This window comes from Dermacentor albipictus, chromosome 5 (assembly GCF_038994185.2).
Source record: "Dermacentor albipictus isolate Rhodes 1998 colony chromosome 5, USDA_Dalb.pri_finalv2, whole genome shotgun sequence".
Lineage (NCBI taxonomy): Eukaryota > Metazoa > Arthropoda > Arachnida > Ixodida > Ixodidae > Dermacentor > Dermacentor albipictus.
In genome coordinates, this window is record NC_091825.1 from 24,601,791 (window position 1) to 24,629,307 (window position 27,517).

Here is a 27,517-nt window from a genome sequence, read left to right on the forward strand (position 1 = left end):
GATATACATCTTTGCGGGTTATTTGGTCAAGGCACGGTAGTCTACGCAAAATCGCACTGAGTCGTCTTTCTTACGCACCAAAACGACAGGAGACGACCAAGGGCTTGAGGATGGGCGGATTATGCAACGTTTCAGCATGTCGGCAACGTGGGTATCGATGATCTGGGATTCAGCGGAAGAAACGTGATATGGCCGCCGGCGCACGATGGAAGTTCCATCTGTGTGTATGCGATGAACCGTCGCAGAAGTCTGTCCCAGAAGAGGAGAGTGTACGTCGAAGGAGTATTTATGCTTGGATAACAACGCCAGTAACTCCCCCGTCTGCTGTGGGGTAAACGGGAGCTGATGGTACTGGCGAAAACAGAAGCAGGGACCGGATCCATAGCTGTGGGTGGTTGTGAAACAGCAGTAGTCGAGGTAAGCACTGAGACAGGCTTTGTGTCCAACACGCACATGAGAGCGGCGCCTTTAGAAAGCAGAACTGGCTCATTGGTTGTGTTGCGTACAGCCAAAGTGGCCGTGCCGTTGGTAAAGCGAACAAGGCTGGGTGCCAGAACAATCCCTTAAGATAAGCAACGGGCTGACGGTACAACTAAAACGTCACCATCGGCGACGTCAGAGTTAACTGTTGTTGTAGAGTTGTTCGCGACCAGGGGGCACCATACAATCGTCAGCAGATCGTAAGCGAAGGCGTGGTTCGTGCTCGTCGTCGGAATGGTCGGTCGCTGTCAAGTTAACGAGGCGTTGACGGCACGAGATGAAAGCAGACGCCGAAAAGAGAAAGTCCCACCCTAGTATAAGCATGTGAGCACAGTAAGTCAACACTGCGAACTGGATATGGTGGCGTATCCCGTCGATCGAAACTCTAACGGTGCATTGCGCCGATGGCCAAATCACAACATTATTTGCACCACGAAGAAGAGCTCCACTGTAAGGTGTGGTAACTTTGCGTAGACGAGCGCACAAGCCAGCGTGAATAATGGAAATAGCTGCTCCCGTATCAAGCAATGCTAGGACTGGTACACCTACACACACGAATAAAGTATTGTCCGGGCACGCTGGAGGAATTGTAGTCTGTGCGAGCCATGCAGCTTTCCGTCCAAAAACTGCACCATCTAGTTTTTCGAACGGTAGTCCGGAGTGCGGGTGGCCGGTTGCAGGTGTGATGTCGAGCGTGGGAGAGGGGAGGGCGAACGGCGACGACCTGGACGGTAGTTGCGAGGCGCCGCGGGAGGTGGAGAAAGTGAGCGTGTGGAGAGCAGGTGCTGGTAAGGACTCGGAGGAAGCAACGGGTCTCTCTCATAAATATCACAGCCACGGCGTTCGTCCTGTTGTCTTCGGTAAAAACGCGATATGTGCCCCTGAACACCGCGATAATAACAAACGGGGCGGGGCGTAGGCCGGGTAGCGTAATATCCTGTGGCAGGCGGACAGGTTGGTAGAGTCGCCAGATGGTTGGGGCCAGGAGCAGGAGGCGCTGTCCAAGCGAACGCTGGTTGCATAGCCGCAACCTGAGCATACGAGGTGGATGACGAAGGAGGGCCACAACTCGCAGCGCAGGTCATGAAGGACAGCTCCTCTTTGATGATGTCGCGCAGGCCAGGAACCGAAGGCTGAGGCTAGAGAACGGGAGGACTGAGCAGGCCACACGCTTGGAGCTCTTCGCGTATGAGAGTCCGAATCAGCAGACGCAGGTCGGTATCCGACGAAGGAGGCGCATCACCGGCGACAGGTTTTAACCGCATGGCCTGCAGTGCGTCCAGGTGTCCAGGTCGCGATTACATCGTTTACGGTATTTGGATTCTTGATCGCCAGTGCGTTGAACGCGGCGTGGGCAATGCCCTTTAGGATGTGCCGAACACGATCACATTCCGTCATTGTGGCGTCAACACGGTGACAAAGGGCGAGGACGCCCTCGATATAAGATTCGTATGTTTGCCCGGGAAATTGCGTGCGTCCGTCAAGCTTTTTCTTGGCGTCCTCAGAGCGAAAGTTGGGAGCGCCAAAAATCTGCCGAAGCTGGTGTTTGAATGGCACCCAGTCAGGCAAACTGCTCTAGTGGTTGAGAAAACAAGTCCTGGCAACGTCAGTGAGGTAGAGTGCGACGTTTCGAAGCTTGTGCGTGTCATCCCAGCGGTTAGACACACTCACGCGGTCATAATTGTCCAGCCAGTCATCAACGTCGTCACTACGAAAGCCAAACACGGTGGGATCGCACTGCCGTGTACTGACGGTCCATGAAGGAATGGCCGGTGGGGCAGAGACGGTGACGCCGGAGGCTCCTGGAGGATCTTGGGGCATGCTGGCGGAAAGGCGAAGCAAGCGGTGGCCTGAACGAAGCTTCAGGGAAACTCGAAGGCGTTGAGAACCAAGGGATCGAAAGGAGCCTCCACCACTTGCGAGACAGCTGTTAAGCCGCAACTGTTTATTTCGCAGCTCGCGCGCCGAAAAAGGTGACGCTGGCCATGATGATGAATATATACAGATGAAGATGAAGGGGTATTATAATGCTCTCCCGATATATATATATATATATATATATATATATATATATATATATATAAACGCTTCATGTTCTCATCTGTACATGCTAATCAGCACCGTTTCGGGGCCTGGTGCGCGGCTCACACTCCGGACAATACAGAAGAGTCTGACCGCCTAAACATTGTCTCACAAGTGTTGGAGTGTACTCTCCGGTTGCTTCGCCCTCTCCCTCCCAGTCTCTCTCCAGCATTCCCTACGCTACATCCCTGAAGCTCCGCTCACGTCGCCACCTCTACCAACAGCACTCAACCATGGCCCAAGACCAGCAGGCCAGTACCAGGACACCCACCTTGCCTACTCCTGGGGAAACCCCTTCTTGGACGGTCACGACCCATCATAAGAATCCGTCGGTGTTTGCTAGACTTCCAGGTGACGACGTTGAAGACTGCTAGGAGCTATACGAGCGCGTGAGTGACTTCAACCACTGGAACGAACCTGCAAAACTTGCTCACGTCACTTTTTACATAACCGGTGGCGCAAAAACTTGGTTTTACCATTTATGAGCTCGATCTCGTCAACTGGAGCACTTTAACACCACCTACGCCAGATTTTCGCGAACTCGTCTGTCCGCTCGGATATCGCCAAGAAGAAGCTTGGTGAGCGGGTTCAGCACTCGGCCGAGTCGTACACTTCGTACATAGAGGACACCTGTCGTGGTTGCTCAGTGGCTATGGTGTTGCGCTGCTGCGCACGAGGTCGCGGGATCGAATCCCGGCCACGGCGGCCGCATTCCGAAGGGGGCGAATTGCGAAAACACCCGTATACTTAGATTTAGGTGCACGTTAAAGAACCCCAGGTGGTCGAAATTTCCGGAGCCCTCCACTATGGCGTGTCTCATAATTAGAAAGTTATTTTGGCACGTAAAACCCCATAATACCTAGAGGACGTCCTCGCCCTCTGCTGCCGCGTGAACACCTCGATGGCAGAGAGTGAGCGTGTATGCCACCTGCTCAAGGGTATTTGGAATGTGGCATTTTATGCTCGTGTAGTGCTGAACGCCACTACCGTCGTAGACACCATCAGCACATGTTAGCGTTCCGACGAGCTTCGTATGCTCCGCTTGCACCCTGACACATGGGATTCCAAGTCGCCCAACGACAGTGAGCTACGTGCTTTGATTCGCTCCATGACCCGTGAGGAACTGCATGCCCAAGCTACGTCAATCCCTCCCGAGGTCCATATGACGCCTCCTGGTGGCAGCCTACACCATATCGTGAGCAAAGAGATAGCTGCTGTGACATGCTGGCAAGTCCCGAGCCCGCACCCTATCCCCACGTCAACTCACGCTCAGGTTGCCTCTATAATGCGACCGTCCCAGCAGCCACCACAACAGGCACACGCACCGCACGGGACCCTAAATCCTCTCACTACAAGGCCACTACCTCTTCCGCCTTACAACGCATGGAGCCCACCTCAGCCGGTTTGCTACTACTGCGGCCTCGATGGCCATATTTCGAGGTTTTGCGACGCTGTTAGCAAGATGAAAGGCGTGGATACCACAGATTTGAAAGGGATGAGCTTTCTGGCCCTGTGCCACAACGTCGGCGTTCCTACTCCGATTATTATCCATGACGTTCCCCATCTCCGCAAGACTTCAATGCTGCCGGTTCATTGCGTTTCCCACGTCGACGCTCTCCATCACCGATGCGGCGCTCCTCTTCCCCTCTTCGACCGGCTATTTCGTCCTCCGATCACCGCCCGGAAAACTAAATGGTGCAGCTTCAGGAGGGAAAGCTGCATCCTTTGGACAACGGGATACTCCTCCGGAGCCCCCTTCCAATGTACTTTCAGTGCGTGTTGAAAGTGTCCGAACCGAAGCCTTGGTTGGCACAGGTGCATCGCTTTCCGTTATTGGTACTATTTGATCCGCACCGATGGCACCGGCTGTTGGAACCTCAGCGCTGCCACCAGCTGTTGGAACCTCAGTGCTGACACCCGTTGTTGCAACCGGACCGTTGGCGCCCGTTGTTGCAAATGGGTCGCAAGCCCCAAGGGTAGCGTTGGCCTGGCGGCCTGGGGCACACTGGAAGCATCCGAAGGTCCCAGCAAAGCATGAGTCGACTGCTAACAGAACAACTTGTTTATTCTAGCATCGCAAAGAGCGGGCGGTCAGGTCGACCGAAGTAGAGAGACGGGAGAGCACGTTACTCAACAGAAGAAATCGGAGCCTCTCTTGGCGTCCGGGGGCAGCTGCTCTTATACTCTCGGAGTTGAGAGCAAGAGGGAAGGTCACGGGACTACGTCACGTGACAGCGAGGCACGGACGGACTGAGACATGTAGAGACGAGTGTAGTGACGCATCAGACGGGCCGGCGCCGGTCAGACCTCCTCGCTTCACACTTGGGGAGCTCCTCTCCCCGGCTGCCGCGCTTTGACAAGCGTGGGCACACACACACACACACACACACACACACGCACACACAAAGACACGTGGCACTGAACATGCCGGGACGCGCTCGGCGGGGATGCGTCGCGGCCGCTCCGAACGGGCCAAAATGTCCGCCGCTTTGAACGAAGCCCCGGCGTCCGTTGAATCCGCGCCGGCATACCGCGCGTCGTAGGCGAAACGTAACAGACCGCCCCGCCGGGGGAGGGAGATCCCGATGGTCAGGGGACTGCATCCGCTGTCCGGAGGGATGTCGCTCGATGATGCTCATAACCGAAGTCGGTCGTCCCTCGGCGTTTCTTGAGCGCAGCGCACCGAGAAGGCCTCGTTCTCACGTTCAGGTTCACACAGGACACTGCAAAGTGACTTCGGAAGAGTTCTCATTTTTCTCTCGTTCCCAGCAAGCGTTAGAACTACGCCGAGACTCAGCCGCTCAGTCAGCAAGCACGGCACAACCCTCACTAAGCCATGCCAGGCTCTTTCCCCTTTTATACTACTGCCTAGTTCCTTACAGTAGTCTATAGCAGCACTCAGAACGCGTCCACAAATCGGAAAATTGCACTAGAAAGCACATCATCACTTTGAAACACTACACAAAAGCAATATGTTAAAAATCCTGCCTCAGGAAGAAAAACATCAATAACAAACAATTTTGAGGCTGATTCCCACGTTAGGGGCTTCGACTTAAGCCATCGGCGTTACCGTTGAGACTCCCCTTTTTGCAACGCACCTCAAAGGAATGTTGTTGCAAAGCGAGGCTCCAGCGCAGGAGGCGGCCATTTGTGGAACAGATGGTCTGCAGCCATTGGAGAGGGCAGTGATCCGTCTCGATGCATGCGAAGCGGAGATCGCAGCGAGCGACCGTACACTAGCTCAGCTGGCGAAAACCCCGTAGCCGCAGGCGGCGCGGTCCTCAATGCAAACATCACCCCAGGCAGAAACAGCTCCCAGTCGGTTTGCTGTTCAAACCACAATGCTCTCAACACGCGCTTCATGACGGAGTGGAGCTCCTCAAGGGAATTCGACTGTGGGTGGTACACTGAGCTGTGTAACAGCTTTACCCCGCACCTTTCGAGAAAGGCCGTCGTCAAAGCGCTAGTAAACACTGTGCCCTGATCTGATTGCATTTCCGCAGGAAAACCAACTCGCGCAAATATGGACAGTAATGCATTGACTATCTCAACTGAGCTGAGTTCTTTAAGCGGCACTGCTTCAGGGAACTTTGTCGCTGGGCACATCACAGTCAAAATGTGTCTGTACCCCGTGGCTGTTACCGGAAGAGGTCCCACTGTATCAATAACGAGCCGTCTAAAAGGCTCCGTAATGATAGGTACCAACTTCAACGGCGCCCTCGATTTGTCCCCTGGTTTGCCCACCCGCTGACAGGTGTCGCATGTCTTCACAAAGTGGTCTGCGTCACGAAAACAGCCTGGCCAATAGTACTCTTGCAAGAGACGGTCCTTAGTTTTCTTAACTCCTAGGTGTCCGGACCACGAACCTCCATGCAACAAGCGCAACAGATCCTGACGATAGCATTGAGGCACGATCAGCTGATCGAACTCCACTCCCCTGCGGTCTAGATACTTCCGGTACAGGACCCCACCTCTTTCCACAAAGCGAGCATTTTTCTTGGCGATACCTTCCTTGACAATGCAGCGTATGTTTTCTAGGCTGCCATCCTTCTTTTGCTCGGCTATCAATGCCGACCGGCTGACTTTTAGCAACCTATTAAGTCCGTCTGACATAGGCGCGATGAGCAAATCTGCAGATAGCTCTTCTAACTTTCCCGCATCGGGAATTTCCTCTCCAGTACCTGGTGCCTTTAACGCTACAGGCTCAATTTTATTCAGTTCGGGCGTGCTCTGAATATCAGCTTGCTGCGCCTCTGACCCTTTCTCATCGTTCGACAACGTCGGCCCCGCAGCTACCGCCTTTGCAGCGAGCTCCCGAACTTTCGATCTGGTTAAGGCCTGAACGCTAGCCTCACCAAACAAAAGCCCCTTCTCGCGCAGGAGGTGATCGGACCTGTTCGAAAATAGGTACGGGTACTGGGGGGGCAGCATAGATGACACTGCCGCCTCCGTCTCAAGTGCTCCGAAAGGACCTTCAATGAGCACTTTTGCTACGGGCAGACACACGCTATGAGCTTCCACGGCTTGCTTGATCCATGCGCACTCGCCCGTGAACATATCGGGTTCTACGTAAGAGGGGTGAACTACATCCATCGTAGCTGCGGAATCGCGAAGCACTCGGCACTCCTTCCCGTTCACGAGGAGGTCTCGCATGTAAGGCTCGAGAAGTTTCATGTTCTCGTCAGTGCTGCATAATGACAAAAACACTACTTTTGTTTTTGTTTCCGGACACTGCGCCGAAAAGTGACCCGGCTTCTGGCACGTATAACACACGCGCGCTTGCCTCGTCTCGAACCGCTTTCTGCGTTCGGCTTCGGCTGCCGCCGTCTCCTTACGTTCGGTCGGACTGCTTTCACTCGCATCCGCACTACTTGTGTCCCCCTTTGCTCTCATGGGCGTGAACTTCGGCCTCTCAAACTTGGAGCCAAATTCACCCTTTTGACCGTCCTTAGCTACGCGAGCCCGACGCGTCACAAACTCTTCGGCTAGCTCAGCAGCTCTAGCCACCGTACTAACGTCTGGCCTATCCAAGACCCAGTACCGCACGTTCTCAGGTAACCGACTATAAAACTGTTCCAGCCCGAAATACTGCAGAACTTTCTCGTGGTCACCAAACGCTTTCTCTTCTTTGAGCCACTCCTGCATGTTTGACATAAGCCTGTAGGCAAACTCTGTATACGACTCACTTTTGCCTTTCTCATTTTCTCGAAACTTCCGACGGAACGCCTCCGCTGACAGCCTGTACTTTTTTAGCAGACTCGATTTCACTTTGTCGAAATCCTCTGCCTCCTCTCTATCCAAGCGAGCGACTACGTCGGCCGCCTCGCCGGGTAACAAAGTGAGCAAGCGCTGTGGCCACGTTTCCCAAGAGAACCCCTGCTTCTCGCACGTTCGCTCAAAGTTAACCAGGAACAAACCAATGTCCTCTCCAAGCTTAAACGGCCGCATTAGGTCAGTCATTTTGAACACTCGTTCTCCTGCACTGTGGGCCTGACTTCCATTACGAGCGCGTTCCATCTCCACCTCGAGACGCTTCATTTCCAAAGCGTGTTGACGGTCGCGCTCTTCGTTTTCTTTCTCTTTTCGTTCTTTTCGTTCAAGCTCCTGTCTTTTTGCCGTCTCCCTCTCCTCAATGGTCTCAAGGCATTCCGACAGCTCGTCATCCTCAGCTCCTAACTCAAGAATAGCCCTCAGCAGTTCTGGTTTTCTGAGTTTGTCTGAGACATCCAGACCCAACTCTCTTGCAAGCTCCAACAATTTCGGTTTGCGCAACGACTTCAAATCCATGGCTGCTCTGAATGCTGCTTTCTCTACTGCCTACTATTGTCTTGCCGCAAACTAACCCGGCAGCAACGACAACCACAATTACCAGCTCTGTTTCTTACACTAACAAAAGCCTGGCAAACCTCAGAAGAAGAAAGTCCCACACTCACCAAACCTCGCAGCCAAGAATTCAGCGCAGTCGTTCCGCTGCAGGCAACCAGTCATCACAAAGGGCTCGTTGCACTGCTCCCGGATGGTCGTTGTGCTGCTCAGCATACAGTCAACCGCATATCTTCGCTGCTGGCCTCCGTTGTCGCGATCTCACCGCTGGCAACCAGCTGTTTGATCCGCACCGATGGCACCGGCTGTTGGAACCTCAGCGCTGCCACCAGCTGTTGGAACCTCAGTGCTGACACCCGTTGTTGCAACCGGACCGTTGGCGCCCGTTGTTGCAAATGGGTCGCAAGCCCCAAGGGTAGCGTTGGCCTGGCGGCCTGGGGCACACTGGAAGCATCCGAAGGTCCCAGCAAAGCATGAGTCGACTGCTAACAGAACAACTTGTTCATTCTAGCATCGCAAAGAGCGGGCGGTCAGGTCGACCGAAGTAGAGAGACGGGAGCGCACGTTACTCAACAGAAGAAATCGGAGCCTCTCTCTTGGCCTCCGGGGGCAGCTGCTCTTATACTCTCGGAGTTGAGAGCAAGAGGGAAGGTCACGGGACTACGTCACGTGACAGCGAGGCACGGACGGACTGAGACATGTAGAGACGAGTGTAGTGACGCATCACACGGGCCGGCGCTGGTCAGACCTCCTCGCTTCACACTTGGGGAGCTCCTCTCCCCGGCTGCCGCGCTTTGACAAGCGTGGGCACACACACACACACACACACGCACACACAAAGACACGTGGCACTGAACATGCCGGGACGCGCTCGGCGGGGATGCGTCGCGGCCGCTCCGAACGGGCCAAAATGTCCGCCGCTTTGAACGAAGCCTCGGCGTCCGTTGAATCCGCGCCGGCATACCGCGCGTCGTAGGCGAAACGTAACAGTACTGATTTGTGTTCTCGATTGCGAAAAGTGAAGACACCGTATAATGGCCCTCCCCTTCTTTGTGCTAATGCAGTTCCTGTTCGGCCCTGCTGTGTTTGCGCTGCGCGTGTTTTCATTGATGGCATGCTTCACCACATTCAGTTCGGCATCCTATCTTCGTGTAACTATGCGATGATTTTGGGATGGGACTTCCTGTCCTCCACCTCAGCATTCATTTCTTGCCGTCAGCGAACCATTCATATGACGGACACTCAATCTTTGTTCACTGTCAATGTTCACAGCCTACATTTGGTCACGTCTACCGACTGTTTCCTTCCCGCGGACAATGAGCATATTCTCACACTGACTTCCGACACTATTTTTAATGGTGATGTCTTCCTTGCACCGAGAGGTCACTGCATTTGTAGTGGGCTTAGCCTTACTCCTATCCTGGTGCGGCTTCAGGATGGTAGCGCGTTCGTCGCTGTTCGTAGCCCTACTTCTTCGCCGTTTGTGCTTACCCAGAGCACCACCGTGACTTGCTTTACTGACTCCGAACCTCTTTCGCTGGTACCGCTACAAACGCAACTGATTATCATGCTGGTGCCGCGGCTTTAACGGCCGCGATAAACCCCGATCTTACTCCTGCGCAGGATGAAGACCTTTTGGCCCTACTGCAAAAACACAGCGCCCTTTTTCACGTTTACTCCAAGCTTCCGGGGCGCACTTCCGTCGCAGTGGATCGCATCGAATCCAAAGGCAGTTCGATTATACGCCGCCGCCCGTATCGCGTGTCTTCCGCAGAACGGAAAATCATTGCGGATAACGTTGATGACATGCTGAAAAGAGACATAATTCGGCCATCGTCCAATTCCTGGTCGTCTCCTGTTTAGATGGTTCGCAAGAAAGACGGCTCTGTAAGATTTTGCGTCAAATATCGACCTCTTCATAAGATCACCCGCAAAGACGTATATCCGACGCGAAGAATCGACGATGCCATTGACTCACTCCAGGGTGCAGAATATTTCTCTAGTCTAGACCTCCGATCCGGGTACTGGCAAATCCCCATGCACGATGCGGACAAAGACAAGACAACCTTTGCAACTCCAGACGGACTGTATGATATTAACGTCATGCCCTTCTATTTATGTAATGTTCCTGCAACATTTGAAAGCATGATCTACACAGTTTTACGTAGTCTTTACTGGACGACCTGTCTGTGCTATTTAGATGACATCGTTATTATTTCTACAACTTTGCGCCAGCACCTTGAGTGTTCGAAAGAAGTTTTCGCGTGCATTTCCAACGCTGGACTCCAAATCAACACAAAGAAATGCCATTTTACTAGAAAGATCATCAAAGTGTTGGGCCACCTTATCAACAAAGATGGCGTTCAACCAGATCCAAACAAGGCTGCCATGCTTCGCTTCTCTCGCCCTGAAAATCAATATTAATTAAGATGTTTCTTGGGCCTGGCACCCTACTTCCGCCGCTTCATCAGTCATTTTGCAGCCATGGCGTCTCCGCTGGACAAGTTTTTCACGTAGGGCACTGCTTTCCTTTGGACAGACAACTACGAACTTTTTTTCCGAGCCCTCAAGCAAACAATAACCACCGACCCAGTCCTCTGTCACTTCTATGAGAACGCACCAGCTTGTTTGTGCACCTACGCTAGTGGCCATAGGATCGCGGCTGTCCTACAGCGTGATATCACCTCACGAGAGAGGGTTGTTGCCTATGCCAGCCGCGCATTAATGGCTGCCGAAAATAACTACTCGATCACAGAGCAGGAATGTCTCGCAGTAGTTTAGGCGATACAAAAATTTCGACCACATCTTTATAGACGCCACTTCACGGTCATAACCGACCACCACCCTTTATGCTGGTTAGCATCAATCAAAATTTTTCTGGACGCCTTAGTCACTGGGTGATCCGTTTACAAGTGTACGGTTTCGACGTTGTCTACAAGTAAGGAAAAAGGCATCAAGATGCCACGCTCTCTCTCGCTTCCAGCTGCCACTATTATCTTCGAGTACATCTCCCCATTGATCGCCACTTGATGCTGACATTCTCTCCACTCCTGTTATTACTTCTAGCGGTTACTGGCACGCTATCTTCCAATCGCGTCACTCAGCTCGCCTAGTGTCAACGTTCTCATCCCTACTGGAACAGCATTATCCAACGCCTGTGCTGAACTACTTCTGCACCAAATGCCAGATTACGTTGATAAGTGCGACTATTTAAGCCCGACAACGATGTGCTCCACCGCTACATTTACAACTCCGATGGACACCACGGGGTACTTATTCTTCCACGTTCGATACGCACACGAGCCCCTGAAGCCTTTCACGACAAGCCATCTGCTGGCCATTTGGGTTTCCACAAAGCATACCACTGCGTTAAGAGCCAGTTCTTTTGACCTGGCATGTCTACCTTTGTGGCCAAGTACGTCGCTTTCTGCGTCCAGTGTCAACGGCGGAAACGACCGACTTCGTCTCATGTTGGGCTTTTACAGCCCATCCCATGTCCCGAGACGCCCTTTGCAATCGTCGGTAGAAACCTAGTCGGCTCTCTGCCCATAACGCCGGCAGGTCATCGTGGCAGCTGTTGACCAGCTGCGACGTTACGCAGAGATCGCTCCTCTACGCTCTAGCTCGGCCTCCGACGTCGCCACCCTCTTTCTGGATGTCATTGTGCTGCGTCATGGTGCACCTCATGTATTGTTAAGTGACCGCGGCAAGACTTTCATGTCAACAATGATCGAAGACGTACTCGGAACTTGTGGCACAGTTCATAAGATGACATCCGCATATCACCCTCAAACAAATGGCTGAACAGAGCGATTTCATCGCACACTAACAGATATGATATTGCTACGTGTAGCTGATGCACAAGTCTAATTACAATATATTTACACGTAGACAAACGGTGGCAAGGATGGCGACGCCATACCAAGCGGTGGCCACGTCGTCTTTTTTCTCCTCAGTGCAGCCACACTGTGGCGCCTGTTCCGTAGCATCACCTCCGGCAGTGGAAGCCCCGTCCCGGTGCTTAATCTGCACATCCGCGGCGAAAGGTGTGTGGTATGGCTTTAGTCTCGCCACGTGAACGATGTCACTTGCAGCCGACGATGACGCTGAGAGGTTGGCGGGGACGACTTCATACGTGACATCGGTCACTTGTCGCACCACACGGTATGAGTCAGTGTTGCGCGACAGCAGCTTCTAGGAAAGGCCCACAGGTCGAATGGGGGACCAGAGAAGCACCAGAGAACCCGGAGTAAATTGTATGTCGCGATGGTGGCAATCATAGAGGCGTCTCTGATGCTCCTGTGAGGCATCGAGACGGGTGCGGGTGAGCTGGCGCGCGTGGTCGGCGTGTGGTATCGCGTCGCGGGCGTATTCAGTGGCTGAACGTGTGGCCGAGGGCAACAAAGTGTCTAGGGGCAACGCGGGTTCTCGGCCATATAGGTGATAGAATGGTGGATAGCCGGGGGTGTCGTGACGCGATAAATTATATGCGAACGTCACATATGGTAAGTGAAGATCCCAGTCGTGGTGGTCAGTCGCGACGTACTTAAATAGCATGTCGATGATGGTCCGGTTGAGGCACTCCGTGAGGCCGTTGTTCTGTGGGTGGTAGGACGTGCTGAACTTGTGCTTAGTCGAGCAGGAGCGGAGGATGTCCTCGATGACTGCCGACAGAAAGCTGCGGCCACGGTCAGTGAGTAATTGGCGTGAGGCACCGTGCACTAAAATGATGTCATAGAGCAGAAAGTCAGCAACGTCAGTAGCACAACTTGTCGGGAGGGCTCTGGTGATTGCGCACCGCGTAGCATAATCAGTAGCGACGGCGACCCATTTATTTCCGGAGCCCGAGAGAGGAAACGGTCCAAGAAGGTCTAGAACACGGAAAAAGGGTTCCAATGGGATGTCGATTGGCTGAAGACATCCAGCTGGAGGTGTGGAGGGCTTCTTCCGGCGCTGACAGGGCTCACAAGCGGCAACGTAGCGCCGCACGGAGCGGGCGAGATCCGGCCAAAAGAATCGACGGCGTACACGGTCGTATGTGCGCGAGACGCCCAAGTGTCCAGCCACGGGAGCGTCGTGAAGTTGTTGGAGGACAGTCGAACGCAGGTGTGATGGAATTACGAGCAGAAGGTCATGGCCGTGTGGATCGATATTGCGGTGGTATAGTGTCCCTTTCTTAAGGAGAAACATCCGGAGAGGCGTCGCCAGGCGTTGACTCCAGATGGTCGATGAGGGCTCGTAATGAAGGATTGCGGCGTTGCTCGTTGCTGATTTCAAGCAACTGGGACACAGAGAAAACGCAAGCGGTGGTGTCCGCATCAGCCGGGTCGTCGACGGGGTAGCGGGACAAACAATCGGCATCCTGGTGCAAGCGTCCCGTCTTGTATACCACGGAGAAGGTATATTCTTGCAGGCGTAACGCTCAGCGAGCGAGTCGTCCCGTGGGGTCCTTGAGCGAGGATAGCCACAGAGCGCGTGGTGATCAGTGATGACACAGAAGGGGCGTCCGTACAAGTATCGACGAAACTTGGCAACAGCCCACACAAGAGCGAGGCACTCGCGCTCTGTGATTGAATAATTGTGCTCGGCGGGTGATAGAAGTCCGCTTTCATGGGCTATAACGCGATCATGTCCACGCTGGCGTTGTACTAACAATGCTCCTATGCCGTGACCACTGGTATCAGTTCGAACTTCCGTTAAAGCAGACGGGTCAAAATGGGCCAGAATTGGAGGCGTGGTAAGGAGAGTAGTGAGCTGCGAAAAAGAAGAGGCATTGTCAGGTCCCCAAGAAAATAGGGCGTCTTTTTTCAAGAGGTCGGTAAGGGGACGGGCGATGGTCGCAAAATCCTTCAGAAAGTGTCGGAAATAAGACCACAGCCCTACGAAACTACGAACGTCCTTGGTAGACTTCGGAACAGGAAAGTTCGTAACGGCGCGAATTTTGTCCAGATCAGGTCGCACGCCTCTGGCGTCCACGAGGTGTCCAAGGACAGTGATTTGGTGGCGAGCGAAGTGACATTTTGACGAGTTCAACTGGAGACCGGCGCAGCGGAACACTTCGAGAATCGCTGAAAGACGGTCTAGATGCGTGTCAAGTGTGGGTGAATAAACGATGACGTCGTCCAGGTAGCACAAACAGGTGGACCACTTGAACCCCTGAAGCAAAGAGTCCATCATTCGTTCGAAGGTGGCGGGCGCGTTACAGAGACCGAAAGGCATCACCTTGAACTGATAAAGGCTATTAGGCTATTAGGACTAAAAGGCTGATAAAATATGTTAAACGCAGTTTTCTCTCGGTCCATGTCGTCGACGGATATCTGCCAGTAGCCAGACCGTAAGTCGATAGAAGAAAAATAGGTGGCACCGTACAGGCAGTCGAGAGCGTCATCGATACGTGGCGGGGGGTACACGTCCTTTTTTTGTGATTTTGTTCAGGTGACGATAATCTAGACAAAAATGCCACGTGCCATCCTTCTTTTTGACAAGTACGATGGGAGAAGCCCAGGGACTACAAGAAGGCTCGATAATGTCCTTTGCAAGCATCTTTTTGACTTCCTGTTGGATGACAGCTCGTTCGGACGCAGAAACACGATATGGACGCCGGTGGCTAGGGTTCGCATCGCCAGTGTTTATGCGATGGGTCACGATGGACGTTTGACCTAAGGGTCGATTGTCAAAGTAAAAAATGTCGCCATAGCCTTCAAGAATGCGGCAAAGAGTTTCAGCTTGAACAGGTGTAAGGTCAGAGGAAACCATCTTCTCAATGTCGACGTCAGTACCGTGCGATGACGTCACGGTAAGGGCTGAGCTGTGACGATCTTCCACTGTGAATGGCTCGACCTCACCATCCTGCAAAGCGCTAATTATAGCCAATGAAATCCCCTGAGGCAGAACTTGCGCGGTTAGCGCGAAATCGACAAGGGGAAGGCAGGTGCGGTTGCCAGTAATTGTCAGCACAGTGTGCGACACGGTAATACCATGTGTATTTATTTACTGCCGAATTTGGTGCGACCACGTAATTACCGTCAGGTACTACTGGTGAAGACAACAAGTCGACGTGTGTCACAGATTGAGGTGGTAGGCGAATAAAATCCATGCAGCTCAAACGGCTTGGAGGCGGGTCCACATGGTCGGCAAGATGAGGCAGTCAAGGCGAAGTGAGCCGGCCGAACAGTCAATGAGGGCAGAATGATTGGCAAGGAAATCCAGACCGAGAATGAGTTTGTGAGGGCAATGCTCGATGACGGTGAAGAGAACGACGATTTTTCTCTCAGCAATGGTGAGGTGGGCAGAGCACATGCCAACAATAGTGACAGTCCCTCCGTCGCTGACTTGTACAACTCGGACCGGGGCGGGCGTGAGAACTTTCTTGAACCGACGGCGAAGAGCAGCACTCATAATGGACACATGCGCCCCGGTGTCAATCAACGCGCACACAGGAACACTGTCGACGAGAACGTCCAAAAGATCCTTGTTCGTGGGTAAAGTGAAGTGAGGATTTCGTGCCAATTTCGTCATTGCATATTCACCTCCAGAAGCTGCACTGTCTAGTTTTCCGGTCGGGAGTGCGGCGAGTAGGTCGTAGAAGGTGCACGGCGTGACGGGGGCGAACGAGATTGACGACGGGAAGAAGGCGAGCAGGAGTGGCGGGGTCGTGTCAAAGGTTTCGCAGGGTCAGATGATGGAGCGGGCATAGGAGGGGCGAAGGGAGAGGACGCGCTGGAGGGGCGAGGGTGGTAATCAGGAGAATAGCGCACCGGAGAAGTCCAGCGGCTGCGGCAGTGGCGAGCGACATGTCCAGTGCGTCGGCAGTTAAAACAGATCGGCTTGTCGTCCACGGTTCGCCATTCGGAGGGGTTGCGCTGTCCATAGGAGGAGTAAGAAGGCCGCGGTGGGGACGTGCGTGGAGAAAGAGGTTCCGAGCCTAAGGAACGAATGGATTGCAGGCCAACATTGCACAACTCTTGACGGACGACGGCCTGGATCAAGGAGATTGTCACCGGAGAATGATCAGGTGACGGGAATGAAGGGGCCGCCGGTTGTGCCGCTTCGACCTCACGACAAATGATGCGGGTCAAGTTCTCACATCATGACGGCTCGTGGAAGGCGTCACAGGATGATGTAGCAGCTGTGTTGGGAAGTCGCGTGATGTGCTGGGATACCCGGCGGCTTTTAGCATGCTCAAGATGGTGGCACTCCTTGAGGATCGTATCGATGCTGGTGACGCTGGTAAACACCAGTAAATTGAAGGCGTCGTCAGCAATGCCTTTCATGACGTGATTTACCTTATCGTCATCGGACATGGTCGGGTCAGCCTTGGCACAAAGGGCCAAGACGTCGAGAATGTAGGACACGTAGGACTCGATCGACGTCTGTACACGTGTGGCAAGGGCTTTCTTGGCATTGACTTGGCGACCGAAGGGATTGCCAAAAATGTCGCGGAGCATCGCTTTGAAGAGATCCCAGCTCGAGATCTCCTCTTCGTGAGCCTGGAACCATGCAAGTGGAGCTCCGTCAAGGTAGAAAAGAATGTTCGCAAGCATAATAGTCATATCCCACCTGTGACTGGTGCTGACACGTTCGTATAAGCGGAGCCAGTCGTCAACATCAGGACTACCGACTCCGTTGAAAACACCAGGATCCCGATGGGGGGAAACAGCGACGTAGGTCGGGGCTGCAGGCGGAGGACGGTTGCGTAGATGAAGTGCCGCCAGCAGGAGCCGAAGTTGCACTGTCGCCGTTGCGACCGCTGCGAAGCTCCATGACGGGTCCGGAGAACGTCCACCTCCACCAAATTAATGTTACGTGTAGCTGATGTACAAGTCTATTTACAATATATTTACACGCAGACAAACAGTGGCAGGGATGGCGACGCTATATCAAGCGGTTGCCACGTCTTCGTTTTCCTCAGTGCAGCCACACTGTGGCGGCTGTTCCGTAGCAATGTGAATGTATATCGGTTCAAACTACAACTCGGACAAACATTTACCTTTTGTGACCTTTCCCCACAACATCGCTATCCAATGAACTACGGGGTACTCACCTTTCTACCTAGTCAACGGCCGTTCACCGACATTCACCATCGACGCCGCTTTCTTCAATGCCCCAACTAACACCTCGTCCAGTTTACCCGAACAGTTCGTCTCGAGACTTGAGGCGAGCACAGAAATCAGTCAGCTAGATCGCAAGCAACGTTACGACATCTCTCCTCGCGACGTCTCCTTTTGTCCTGAAGAAGAAATGCTCCTTTGGACAGCCATTCGTGCGCCCGGTTTGTGTGAGAAGTTTGATCCCTCTTCCTTGGACACTACATTATTAATTAACAAACATATCTTTCGTGAACAATCGTGTTACTCCCGCAGACGTTTCTTCGGACCATCGTTATCGTGCTTTCGCAGATTGATCACATTTCGCGCCTCAAAGATTCGGTCGGCCTTCCCTTCCTGGCTAGGCCGCGGCCTGGCTGGCCGCTTGCGCCCGCGGGTAAATGAGTGCGATCAGTAATCATACGCTTCATATTCGCACCTGTACACGCTCATCATTACCGTTTCGGCCCCTGGTGGCAGGGCTCTCACTCGCCAAAATAAAGAAGAGTGTCGCTGCCTAAACCTCGTTTCAATATATATATATATATATATATATATATATATATATATATATATATATATATATATATATATATATATATATATATATATATATATATATATATGTGTGTGTGTGTGTGTGTGTGTGTGTGTGTGTGTGTGTGTGTGTGTGTGTGTGTGTGTGTTTTGCTACGAGGTTTAGTGACGGTTATGAAGGAATTACGGTCACTGACCAACTCTGATGAATGATCTGACGTTTCGGAACCGCGTACGGGTTCCTTGTTCACTGAGTTAGACAAGAAATCGTCGTCACTTATATAGCCAGCACGTGATATAATGAGCGTGCGTAAACGGCAGGCATAGTCCCTGGTGTCCGGTTCATTGTAGCTGGCGTCGATTGAATGATTAGAGATTCCAGCAGCCGTCGGGATGACACGTTCTTTTCTTTGGCAACAACAGTGGCTTTGTCCCAGTCAATCTTGTGATTATGTTCGTGCGCATGCTCGGCAATGGCGTTCGTCGTGTGGCTATTGTTTCTTACATCACGTTTATGTTCCTTGAGGCGTCTGGAGAACTTCCCTGTTTCACCAATATATACTCTGTGGCAATAAGCGCATGGTATCTTATACACAACTCCTGGGAATGATTCAACAGGTAACCTGTCTTTCACATTCATGAGCTGGTTCCGGAGCTTGCTGGTCGGGATGTGGGCAACCGGACACTAGGGACTATGCCTGCCGTTTACGCACGCTCATTACGTCACGTGCTGGCTATGTAAGTGACGACGATTTCTTGTCTAACTCAGTGAACAAGGAACCCGTACGCGGTTCCGAAACGTCAGATCATTCATCAGACTTGGTCAGTGACCGAAATTCCTTCATTTCCATGCCTGACCAGACGAACTTTCGTCGAACCCTTAATTATGTTACCTACCGGAGTACATATGGACAAGACGTCGTTACGAAGATACGAAGACTTGTTTCGGCCACTTCAAAAGTAGCAGCGTTCATGACGCACCTGGACTTCAACCTCACGTGCAAATGGGAGAACTTAACGCCGAGGAGTCTGCGATTAGGAAGACCAGTGACTACGTCGTGGGGCCACCAGATTATCCGTCAGGCTGAGCGGAAGCTCCTACAAGCACGTATTCTTGAATGCCGCGAAAAACTTCGAAAGTTGGAAACGGATACGTTTTTTGCACGTCGGCAGCTTGAGCACCTGATCCCAGTAGACTTCCCAGAAGTGCAACTGCATGCAAACTACATGGCAACCACGAGAGAACGTCTTCACAGAACGTCACAAGACAGGAAACTACACGCACTCCGCCCGGATATGCCACAAGACGCACAAGACGTCATCAACCTATCTTCGTACACACCGACCGAGAAGGAGGCTGCGGTACTGTGCCGTGGTTTAAACTTCAACACGGAAAAACCGCCAAGGCCAAGAGATGTGGTCTGTGCAGTCGAACGTGCGGTCAGTCAACTTCCCTCTGAAGTGCAAGAAGTCCGCACCCGTGCCATTGGTGTACTTTCCGGCATGCGGAGACACGGTGCAAGAACGCATTCGTCGGTAAAGGATGAGCAAGCCATTCAAAGCCTACGGAATAACAGTAGCATCGCCATTCTACCCTCCGACAAAGGCAACGCTACGGTCCTGCTAGATAGGAGCGACTACTACAAGATGTTGGCCCTTCTCGAAGACCATCATACGTACGCTCCTCTGGCTCATGACCCTACAAGCAGACTACAAACCAAACTCCAAAAATTGCTAACCAGGCTGTTCAAGTTGGTCCCTCCGCACCACGTGGGTCTCTATCACCGTCTGCTCTGCACGAATGGATCAGCCCCTGCAATCTACGGCCTGCCAAAAGTCCACAAGCCTGACGTCCCACTTCGTCCTATCGTCGATTTCACCAGATCACCGCTCTACCGGCTATCGGGCTACCTTCACCAGGTGTTGAGCCCTCTTGCCGGTAAGACCTCGACGCACGTCGAAAACTCATCCGCATTTGTAGCAAAGATAAAGGACATCACGTTGAGTGAAGATGACGCCTTGGTCTCGTTCGACGTCACATCGCTTTTCACTAGTATCCCAGTGGATTTGGCAGTAGCCACATGCAAAGATGCCCTAGAAGCAGACAGTGGTCTTCCTGCTCGCACGCCCTTCGACGTCCCTGAACTCAGCGAGCTGCTGCGGTTTTGTCTAAGCAACACTATTTTTCTTATGGTGGCAGCCTTTATCAGCAAACGCATGGCACGGCAATGGGAGCGTCAATATCGGTCACCACGGCCAATCTAGTAATGGAAGCCTTGGATGGGAAAGTGCTGGCCACATTCAACCCGGCACCTAAAGTTTTTTACCGCTACGTGGGTGACTGTTTCTGTATTTTGAAGAAACAAGACATCCAACGCTTTCTGAACTGCCTGAACGCCCAAAATGCGCAAATACAATTCACTGTGGAACACGAGAGGGACAACTCGTTGCCTTTCTTGGATGCATTGGTTCGTCGGGATGGGGACGCTCTCGCCTTCACGGTATACAGGAAGCCTACACACACGGGTCGTTATCTTAAGTTTAATTCTTGTCACCCTGTCGGCCATAAGACATCCGTAGTGTCGCCCTTGATAACACGCGCCGTACGCGTCTGCTTAGGCGACGATGCACTAAAGAAGGAATTACGGACGATCCACCGTGAACTAACCCGCAACGGCTACCCTAGTCGTTTCATACACAGGACCGAGAAGCGCATATTAGAGCCAAGCTCGGAGAACAACACGACAATCCGTGCACGTGCAGCCATCCCTTACGTCCAAGGAATCAGCGAGGCACTGTCGCGCGTATTTTCGAAATACGATTTGCGCATTGCCCACATCCCGACCAGCAAGCTCCGGAACCAGCTCATGAATGTGAAAGACAGGTTACCTGTTGAATCATTCCCAGGAGTTGTGTATAAGATACCATGCGCTTATTGCCACAGAGTATATATTGGTGAAACAGGGAAGTTCTCCAGACGCCTCAAGGAACATAAACGTGATGTAAGAAACAATAGCCACACGACGAACGCATTTGCCGAGCATACGCATGAACATAATCACAAGATTGACTGGGACAAAGCCACTGTTGTTGCCAAAGAAAAGAACGTGTCATCCCGACGGCTGCTAGAATCTCTAATCATTCAATCGACGCCAGCTACAATGAACCGGACACTAGGGACTATGCCTGCCGCTTACGCACGCTCATTACGTCTCGTGCTGGCTATATAAGTGACGACGATTTCTTGTCTAACTCGGTGAACAAGGAACCCGTACGCGGTTCCGAAACGTCAGATCATTCATCAGACTTGGTCAGTGACCGTAATTCCTTCATTTCCATGCCTGACCAGACGAACTTTCGTCGAACCCTTAATTATAGTGGCGGTTAGTGGGTTATCGAGTGCAGCCCAGCAGTCCCGGCCAAACGACAGCTCCAGTCAAAGGAGCAACACCGACCCTTTGGTCTTTATCTTCCTCATTGCATGAACAATGTGGCTGTACTAACGGTTTTGCGACCTTGGTCATTAAAATATATATATATATATATATATATATATATATATATATATATATATATATATATATATATATATATATATATATATATATATATATATATGTGTGTGTGCTCGCCCATTCATTTCCAACTGCATCACAATAGTAGGCTGCAACACCAAGAGAAATGAGAAGCACAACAAGTGTCAACGAGGTTTGTACAAATTTGTGACTACTCTGTCGAATCCTACAAATTTAGAAAGAGCCAGAGTTACAGGCTCCATTTAAGTTTCCAGCTTTGTTGTCGCCTTAGCATGTTATTCTGTAGGACATTACTTAGCAGCACATTAATAAAGAACGACAGCGCCTCTCCGCTGCTAAGTGAGACGAAGTCGAAGTAACAATGGATTTCGAGCCTGTTGCTTTCGCATTACGGTAGTCTACGAAAAGAACAATGGTGAAGAGTCGTTTGAGACGTCTTCACTATCCTGTAGATCTTTCAGACGATTTATTAGCTCTCCCTTTCTCTTACGAGGTAGTGTTCCCACACCGTTGCGAAATGGTGCATTCATAAAGCATGTCACCCCTCTTTGGCGGCTCATCGCTTTGTTGCATGCACCCATAGTGGTGGAGGTCTCTCGTTTCTTTGCATATCTCTTATGTGTTCGGGCATGTCAAAGCTACAGAAGTGCTAGGTAAGGAGGTGGCTCATAATAGTCAACAACTGAATTGTTGTTTGGTCGACATGGAGGATGGAAGCCGTCGAAACAGCTTCATATTTCATTTCCGACGGCATTGAAACATGGCAACGAATTAAAAAAAAATTAGTGCTCTGTTCCAAGAACGTATGGGTCCTAACCTCAATCCCGATGGCTTTCAACGGGCTCACCGCCTACGTGGTCAATATCAAGATGGTCGATGCAGGTCTCTAATAGTAAAATTTATACATTCAAAATAAAGAAAATGGTCTTCAAAAAGTGCTCAAGACTGAAGGGCACTAATGTTGCCAGTACCGAACATTTCTCGGGCGCGACACGTCACACCCGCGAAAGGCGTTACGATTTTCCCAAGGCGATTCCGTAATCCCCAGTTTTCCATTTACGACAAGATAAACTATTTCTGAACAACGCTACTTATATATATTGCGGCCTATCTGACAGCGTTTAATAGTTGTAACGCAGAACTTCACTTGGTGCTTCCCGTGGTGCAACTTGATCGGTTACGCACAACGCTCGTGGACCATCTTCTAACCTACGTGCACGTATTACCCGGCAGTCATTGCATCCCCAGCGTAATGTTGCACCATTGTAGCAATTGGCGAGGGGTTGTAGTTTTATTTCAGTGACGACCATTTTTCTAATGCAAGTGGGACAATTTTAACTCACTAGTATGATCAACTGACGCATACCTTATTTTTGTTATCGAATCGTGGTTGACCGAGAACGCATGCAATATGAAATTTTCTAAAGTAAAAAAAATGTTTGACGTGTATCGCTGCGACCACAAAAAGACACAGGGGTGGAATTCTGATAGCAGTATCTAGGGCTATCACATCTTTCTTGAATGATGGCTTTTATTTATAAACCCTATGGGCTTGTGTCGCTTTATTAAAAAAAGATGATGGGGTTTAACGTGCCAAAACAACTTTCTGATAGAAGGCATGCAAAGTATCACTTTATAAAACACTAGAATATAATTAGGCGTCTGTTACCGCCCTCCGAATTCTGCATTATCATTTCTTGATCAGCTTCACGACGTCATCAACAACACTGTATCTCGCTATCTTCCTTCCCCATTAAATTGTTAGATGATTTTAGTTTTCTAAAAATCTGTTGGGACGGCGCTCATCCCGTCATTTCTCCGTTATCGTCACAATGCCAAAGTTTTTGAGACCTTTGCGCGTGTTTTACTTTAACTCAACTCGTTACCAGCTCAACTAGCCCAACCACAAATTGTGATAACATGCTAATTTAATACTAGCTACTCAACCCGAACTCTTTCTTGTCTAGTATTGCTTTGCTACCCGTTCTAAGCGACCACGCTGTGCTACACTTCAATTTAAAGGTTACAAGCCCACGCAGAACATCAAATTTAAGTGAATAGGGATTATACTAGAGCCAGTTTCAATATCATGAATGAACAGCTGTCAATACATCTAAATTTATATCTTGCCGACATTGATCAGCGTTCGGTTCCGGAAAACTGGGGTTTGTTTTGTTCAAAAATTAACGGGCTTATTGGCACATATACCTGCGAATAATATTCGAACTAATGCTAGATTACCATAATATAACCAAACTCTCACCCGCCACTCAAGTAAAAAAAGAGCCTGTTTCATCTGGCTAAGTTGCGACAATCAGACGCTCGTCGGCATTCGCATTTTTCTGTAGCCACAGAGTATACTAAGGCATTTTGCACTGATAAAAAACTATTTCTTTGGCGACACATTGCCATATATGCCGTGGAAGAACCCCACGAAGTTGTGGCTATTGCTAACACCTAAGATAACTATAATATTTCTCCTGGTGATGAATCCGGTGAGCCAGACGTGCCAAAGGATTGCCCTCTTGTTTCGAACAATGGGTTTAGTAGCATTTTTTCTTCTTCAATTTTGGAAGCTGACCCTCCTGATGCCTCTAACCTCCATTTCTCTCCGATGTTTCCCATTCTTATTGATTCGGTTGGCATTGTGAACATAATTGAGTGGCTAAGATTATCGTCATACTGTGGGCCTGACCACATCACCTAAAAATTCCTAAAACAGACAATAGTGTCCACGTCCATCTTTATCGCAAGAATATTTCAGCAATCCTTAGACAATGGCGCCTTACCCCAGCAATGGGAAGACCGGGAAGGTGGTTCCTACATTTAAATTGAGAAATACACTTTCACTGCTAAACCACAGACCCATTTCCTTAACTAGCATTCGCTTAAATGTAAAGGAGCATATACACTTGTATTATACTCACAAATGTTTACCTTTCTTGTAAGCAATGCCTTTTTTACATCATGACAGCATGGTTTGCCACGCTCGTTTTCTTGCGAAACGCAACTTCTTTTCACGCATTCATCAGATCTGGGTTCCCGTTCAGATTGTATTTTTCTTGATTTTTCGAAGACGTTTGACAAATAGCTGTCCTTACTTACTTTGGATCCTAATCAAATGCTATGGCTCGAGTGCTTTCTTACTAATCGCTTTCAATACGCTACCATTATAGACCACGATTCACCACTACCTGAGGTAACATCCGGTATGTTACTTTTTATAGTTTATGTTATTGAGTTGCCTAACCAAGTATCTTCATTGATGCACTTATATGCAGACGACTGCGTTCTCTTCCGCGAAGACCGTGACCTCGTTGACGAGCAGGCCTTACAAGCCGACCTTAATTATGTCGCAATTTGGTGTAAAACTTGGAAAATTGAACACAAAGTTAGGAAATGTAAACTACTGCGCGTTTCACGTCAGAGCATTTGTCCTCCGTCTTGCAACATACATTATTTCACTAGAGACATAATCTTACTATAATTACTTACGTCTTCTCATATCCGCTCCTCTTACTATGAAACCTCACATTTACTCTATATTCTCTAATGATTAACCGCACGTTAGGATATCTTCGGCGCTACTTCTGAAAAGCACAGCCTCTCTAAAAATAGTCGCGCATAAGACATTTGTTCAATCATAATTAGAATATGCAGATTCAGTCTAAGACCTTCACCCAGTTAACATATCGCAAGCCCTTGAGCTTGTCCAGAGTAACACGACTCGCTTTATCCTCTCTAATTAGAACCGCACAGCCAGCGTAACGCTAATGCAAAATAGCTTATTACTGCCATCGCTGTCATTAGGCCGAAATGCTTTCCGTATTTGTCTTTTACATAAAATTTACATTCGCACACCTTTGAGAGACCAGCTCATTTCTACGCCCATGAATTATTTGTCACGGTTTGACCTCAAAAATAAAGACTGCTGCATTCGCTGCCATTACATAGACTTTTTCTAACTTTTTCACGCCACCTATAACTCGAGACTGGAACCACCTTCCGGCTTCTATTCCCTCTGTGACCGACAGTGCGATTTTCGAAAATGCTTGTTTGATTAATTTCTTTTGATACTAAGGCCTGATATATATTTCTGTCTTATTCCAATACGTATCATTTACATATGTGTGCGTGATGCACGTTCGCTGGGAATCTCACATTATGTACGCATCTGGCATATAGTTTTTTTTCCCCTTTTGGTTTGCTAGACACTTCGTTAATGCCAGGCCATTTTCACTCATTGGTATAGTTCATGTTTTCCGGTATTGTTATGCTTAAGAGTTTGATAATGTTCCCACCTTTTATTTTTTTCTGAATTTTCAAATGATTTTTCAATTGTGACCTCACTCCCCTCTTTAGAGCTTCGGCAATTGGGGGTACTTATATTAAATCAAGAAATAAATTAACATATTTTTTTTGCATAAAGGCTATTTACAGACTATAGGGAAGCCAAGATGGAGGACGAAAGGCAGGAGGAATTATCGGCCACTGTTAATTGCGAGTCACGCGTAACATTGCGCGACTAGGTGTACATGATAAAAATTGAAAATTTTGCTGGTGTTTCGTTCATCATTATAAGCAACAGTGTCACCGCGCCTGTTGTGCTAGCCGGCTTCGAGTACGCGCATACCGTTTTGCTGAAAACGTAAAGGTTGAGAGAAACGCAGCATTTATATCTATTGATCGATCTTGATAATGCTTAACTACTCTTGTCATTTTCACCATTCTTTCGCAGCCTAGTACGCCACCACAACATCAATACCATTTTAGTTGACGCAGTGGCGCCATGCTCGATCTAAAATTCGGGTATTCACTCGATGACAATGAGCTTGCAGGTCTGTTACGCCTGGCTCTTTTGAAAGCGGCTCCTTACTTTGAGATTTTGGGATGTATTTCTGTGCTCGCTGACATTGGTGCAGCACAAACAAAAAGTTCTTAGTTTCTTTTGTCTAGAAAAGGGCATGCTTTAAGAGCGAATTATGACCCCCACATTAAGACTGCACTCTATGAATATAGACAGCTGTAGGAGATATTGACGAATGTTAGAGGATCTTGATGCAAGGTCATTAGTTGCGTGCCATTGTCAGTGGAATGCAGAACTCAAAAGTGCTGTACCAAACGATGTTACAATCAGTTACACTTTATGAATAGTTAATCTTAACGGGGCTTAACGGGTAATTAGTTAATCGTAACGAGGTATAACCAAGTGCGTTCGCACTTGGTTATACTCTGTTCCATACATAGTTTTCCAGTGGCTTCGTTAGCACTTGCTTATAGTTCGGTGTTCTTTGACCGAGATTGTGCGCAACTGTTCTTTACGTATGTGCAGTATTGAATCAAACATATCTTAAGCCTTAGGAACAAAGACACTGTGGTGTGCGGCTGCTAATACGTGTTTTTAGATCATTTTTATTCTTGTTGTTGTTTTCGCGTTTCTTTTTATTTGAAACCCGTCGGGAGGTGGCTTACGTGGATGCTTGCGCGAGCGAACGTTGTTGTCACGCAACGAAGCATGGACGGAACGCGTGGAGTGATAACTTTTCTTCACCGAAATTCTTGCGTAGCTTCCAGCGTTGACTGCTCTCTATGGAACGGAGTATAGGTTTTTAATTGCCTTTTGCACTTCAATTTCAGCCCTTTGAATACAGTGCTAAAATGTAATATTTTGACACGCGTTCAAATTAAGACACTTCATGGAATGAGCACGTCTCACGTGTGTTCAAAATTCCGTAAATTAGCCATCACATGCTTTCGGCAAACGCTCTTTGTCCCATGCGAGATGTAAACATTACTTGCGTATATGGTAACAGCCGGTTATACAATTTGTGTTTGTTCTAACGCAAAGAGCATTGTGAAACGCACCTCACGCTCTGCCTCATTTGACATGTTATTTGCAACAGATCGCCTTCTTTCTTTCTTTATTTTGTTAATCTCAGGTAGGCATGCCTTAGCTCTTCATGCTTAAAGCGC

The 27,517-nt window shown here is 49.9% G+C and overlaps 1 protein-coding gene across 1 annotated transcript in view; it reads left to right on the plus strand.

Moving 5' to 3' along the window:
* Nucleotides 1-27,517, plus strand: part of LOC135898230 (uncharacterized) — a 516,585-nt gene that overhangs the window by 403,935 nt on the left and 85,133 nt on the right. The gene's annotated exons all lie outside the window — the stretch shown is intronic.